This window comes from Vespa mandarinia, chromosome 15 (assembly GCF_050613455.1).
Source record: "Vespa mandarinia isolate Hongniang chromosome 15, ASM5061345v1, whole genome shotgun sequence".
NCBI lineage: Eukaryota > Metazoa > Arthropoda > Insecta > Hymenoptera > Vespidae > Vespa > Vespa mandarinia.
The window spans coordinates 3,937,501-3,942,500 of NC_140824.1; the positions used below are offsets into that span (position 1 = coordinate 3,937,501).

At 29.1% G+C, this 5,000-nt stretch overlaps 1 protein-coding gene across 4 annotated transcripts in view; it reads right to left on the reverse strand.

Annotated features, from left to right (window-relative positions):
• LOC118444561 (uncharacterized) overlaps positions 1–5,000 on the reverse strand; it is a 73,322-nt gene that overhangs the window by 19,251 nt on the left and 49,071 nt on the right. The window contains exon 1 of one of the 4 annotated variants that reach the window (XM_085661505.1): positions 4,102–4,269. The exons of the other annotated variants lie outside the window; for them this stretch is intronic. The gene's annotated coding sequence lies outside the window, so the exon portion shown is untranslated. Of the gene's footprint in view, positions 1–4,101; positions 4,270–5,000 lie in introns of those variants that run through there. 4 annotated transcript variants of the gene reach the window in all.

The window sequence follows — 5,000 nt, forward strand, 5'->3', positions numbered from 1 at the left end:
CGATCGCGACATCGAGAACGAGTAGCAGGCGCGAAATCAACTGCTCGAAATCTCGTACTGGTAATTTTTCAACAAGCAGAATGATGATGACGATGACGATGATGATGATGATGATGATGATGATGAAAATGATGACAGAAGTGTGAAAGAAAAAAAAAAGAAAAAGAAGAAAAAACGAAGTGAACGTACAAGTTATACCAATGATCGATCTTTTTTATATTCATCTCTCTTTCTTTCTCTATATTAATAATTTTAATGTTATATCACTTTATATTACCTTTTTTTTCTTTTTTCCTTCATTATTTGATCTAGATATAATTAAATTCATGTAATAATTAAAAATTATTATTTAAATTCAATTAAATATATATATATATATATCATCATTTTTAAATTCATTTATATAAATTTTAAAATAAGACTCGAATGAGTTTTCTCAAGCGTCACCATAAACCATCTCATTCTATCACATAATAAACGAGTTCGGGTTTATACCTTTTATACATACATATTCGAAGATCCGTGAGAAAGATCTGAATCCTTTGGATCGTTCGATCTTTTCTATACGATCGATATACATATACTTATATAATACATACACACAAAAACACACATATACACACAGACACGCATGCACGCACACACACCTACACACATATCCCCCTCCCCCCACCCCGGTCGAGACACTGAAAGTCTTGGAATAATGTAGGTCATCGATTTGGTACTCTCTATGGTCTCTCCGTAAATCTGTCGATTGAAGAAGAAAGATAAAAAAGAAAAAGGAAAATAAATAAAGGAAGAAGGAGAAGAAAAAGGAGGAAGAAGAAGAAAAAGAAGAAGAAGAAGAAAAAGAAGATGATGATGATGAAGAATCAAAGTGGGCGACTTTCGACTCGAAGCAACCTCTCGAGATCGAAAGCACGTTGTCGTGTTACTATCGCGAAGAGAAAGGGAAATTCTGCGCGTTCCTACGGCAGACGAACGGTCTAACGATCTCCATCTCTTCTAAATACGTGCCTAGCGTGTTAGAAAAGCGCTATGATTATGTGAAAGCTAAAGACAACAAAGTGAAATTAATATCCAGTAAGATAGAAGAAAAAAAAAAAAAAAAAAAGAAAATTATTTTTATTTCTCTTATCCCGTTTTCTTGTTTGAATATTTTTTTCGTTTTTTTTTTTTTTACGTATTTTTTCTTCTTTCTTTTTTTTTCTTTTTTCCTCTTTGCTTAAATATATAATAATTATTAAAGAGGAAATTTTCAGTCTCGTATCTTGATCGTTTTTTTTTTTTTATTGTATACATACGTGTGTATATTGTTAATAGCTTGCTTAGACGTTTAGTGATGAACGATAAAGGTCGATTTAACTCTCGAGACACATTATTTAACGAATAACCAGAGAGAAACGATAAGTAGTGTTCGAGAAATTCTAATTATGGGCTCATTGATCAAGATGGTAAGATAGGAGAGTATTCACTTTGTTGTCTTTAACTTTCACATTATCTTAACATCTTAATCTATTACACTTTACTACCAAAGGATATAATTAAACTAATATACATATATGTATGAACAACAATTTCAAAGTAATTATATAAAAAATGATAATAGTATTATTTGTAAAATATACCTAGTATTAATATAAAAATCTTAAATTATTATATTAAATCTTGTAATTGAAATAATAACAATAATAATTTTTTAAATTAAAATCTTTGAGAAACAAAATATTAAATATATAATATTAATGACAAAATTATTTCTAAATAAATAAATATATATATATATATATATATATATATATACATTATTTAAAATACATCGAAATAATAAATCATTAAATGAAATTTTTATATCCGCAAAATGAAATTTTAAATACGTAAATATTTTAATTTCATTCAAGAACGAAATCGATTGATTTTTTCATTCGTGTATTTACAATTTCTAATCTTTGTATTAGATCATTGAATCGGATTTTAAAGGATGAAATCTTTTCAAGCGAGAAAGAGGATATCCGAATCGATTCTTTTTTTTCTTTTTTCTTTTTTTCTTTTCTTTTTTTTTCTTTTTTTTTTCTTTTTTTTCCATTTAAAACGTCACAACGTGAAGAACATTATGCAATATCATGCGATACTTCCTTTTCCTGTCTCGAGTCATTTAATCGTACGACTTTGTCGTATGATGAATACGGAAATCATGTAGGTGTAAAATTTACATTGATAATCTTTTAAACCTTGAAAATATTACGTTAATATTACTTATGCATTACAATTATTACTTATTGCATAAGTAATAATTGTTCTTTTTTTATTATTATTCCGACGTATATAATATCATCGAATAATAAATATTTAATTGGTATTATTGTTATTATTACAATGCGATCATACTTTCTAACGAAAACAATGATATAAGTAAAATCAAATAATTGATATAATTAAAAAAAAAAAAAAAATGAAAAAAAAGAAAAGAAACAAAACAAAAAGATAGAAAAAAAGAAAGAAAGAAAGAAAGAAAGAAAGAAAATATTTTTATACTCCCCCACAAAAATCCATTTTCTTAAAATAGTAGGTACCGTTTGGAAGTAACACCTTCTCAGTTTCAGTTTTGCATTATAACGAATATATTTCCACGTGGTTTCTCACGTGCGTACAATTATGCATCCTCTACGAAGAGTACTTTAAAGGCCAGAGTTAGCAAGTAAGCAAACAAGCAAGCAAGCAAGCAAGCAAGCAAGCAAGCAACCAAGCAACCAAGCAAGCAAGATTCTAATTCACTCGCACATATATTTTCAATGAGTCAGATTTTAGTTATAAAAGTTTGGGCTTCCTATGAGCGGAATAGCGAACGAAATACGCATACATATACATATGTACTCGCATACATACATGCATACATATATCTAGCTATGTATTTATGTATGTACACGTACGACGATAGTTACAAAAGAATGCAAAGTGTTAAGCTCGAAAGAAGAAGAAGAAGAAGAAGTAGAAGAAGTAGAAGACGAAGAAGAATAAGAAGAATAATAATAAGAAGAAAAAGACGATGATCTCGAAGAGACTCGAACATACAATTGGAAGAGGAGCCAAGGAACACCTGTCACATGCAAGAGACACGAACTAAAAGCCATACGTAACGAGCTCTGCTTTTGGATTTATGCTAATACCGTTGGAGCGTGCTCTATACGAGAAACGAACGAGCTTTTCTTCATCATGAACGTGTTTTACAAGTAAAATTCCAACCATGATTATGCTCATTATTATTATTGTTATTGTTATTGTTATTAATATTAATTTGTAAGAAGGACAATATATATATATATATATATATATATATATATATATATATATATATATATGTATGTATGTATGTATGTATATCACTAATTAACTATTAAATATTCATACGTTGACAACATTATTAATGAGATACGAGTAAATAATTCTAATTGATTCATTTATTATACGAAAATATTAACATGAACTTTGTTGAGGAAAAAGAAAGAAAAAGAGAAAAAAGAAACGAAAAAGAAAAAGAAAAAGGAATCAGAAAAGAAAAACAAAAGATTTTGACATTAATCCTAACGTTAAAAATGTTTATCTGTGTTTATCATAATTCTTTTTATTTTCACTACATTTTCTTTCTTATTATCCATTATATTTTCTCTATTATTCAATTTATTGATTACGATTTTTATTTGCATACTTCTTTACATTCAATATATTTTCTTTTTTTCTTTGTTTATTTGTTTGTTTGTTTTTTCTTTCAATATAATTCAACAAATTGTGTACGCATTTTATCAAAAATAAACTTCAACGTATAATATTTATTAATCAATATTATATACAGATTATATATTAGCGTTATATTTGTATTTATTATTACGGCTTCGATAAATTACGATAAAGAATCGATTCGGTTTGTAATTTTCATATTTTCCCTTTCCTTTTCTTCTCTCTTGTTTCTTTTTTTTTTTTTTTTTTTTTTGTTAAGTAAATACCATCGTGCAATTTTTGACGTTTCCGCGAAAAGAATCGAAGAACGAGGAAATTTACGATACACACATTATCACGAACTTATGGCGTAAAGTGAGTACTTACTAGTACTAGTGCGATCACGCGCGCAAATGCCCCAGGCTGGAGAAAGTCCCTGACGGAGGCTGCCGTGCAGCGTGTAGGAACTGCACGCTCGCGTATGCACTTTTATGCCATCGACGAATATTGCATGGTTTCACGTAACGCACGTGCCGCGATACATACTCCGCGTATTCGATTCAGCCGACCAGCTCTTTCTGTAGATTTGTCGATGGATACACATAAAACACGATACATATATATATATATATATATATATACACACACACACACACATACATACAGATATACATACATACATACACACAAGCGTGTGCGCGCACATGCAAAAATTCTTTCACAGATATGAGAAAAACGACGAACATATTCGTTTCTTCAAATCGAATTTAAATCATGCGTATCTAACTACTAGGATAGTTTCTTTTGCCTGGGAAAGATGCGTTCGTTCGGTTTACTGCAATTTAGTGCATCAAATTGCAGTTGCATATTACAGCTGGGCATAGAAGAAAGAAAAGGTGAAGTGAATCGCTAATTCATTTCTTTTTTCCTTTTTCCCAGCTTTTTATTCTTTGGACCTGACCGATGGAAATTTTTATACCTGCGAAACTCGTTAGAGTGGTTCTATTGGAACGAACATTTCATTTTCCTTTCTTTTCTTTTGCTTTTTCTTTTTCTTTTTCTTTTTCTTTTTTCTTTTTTTTTGCCTCGAAGAATTCGTATTACTATTACAACGTTTTCTGTTACGAACAATTAAGTCATATAACCCAAGGTAATATATGCAAGATAATATAGACTTCTAATTGCAATGTATTTCTATGTTATAGATATTTCTATTTCTACGAATGTTCATCTGTATTCAACTTTAATAATTATTACAAATAAATATTTAAGATATTTCCATTGGA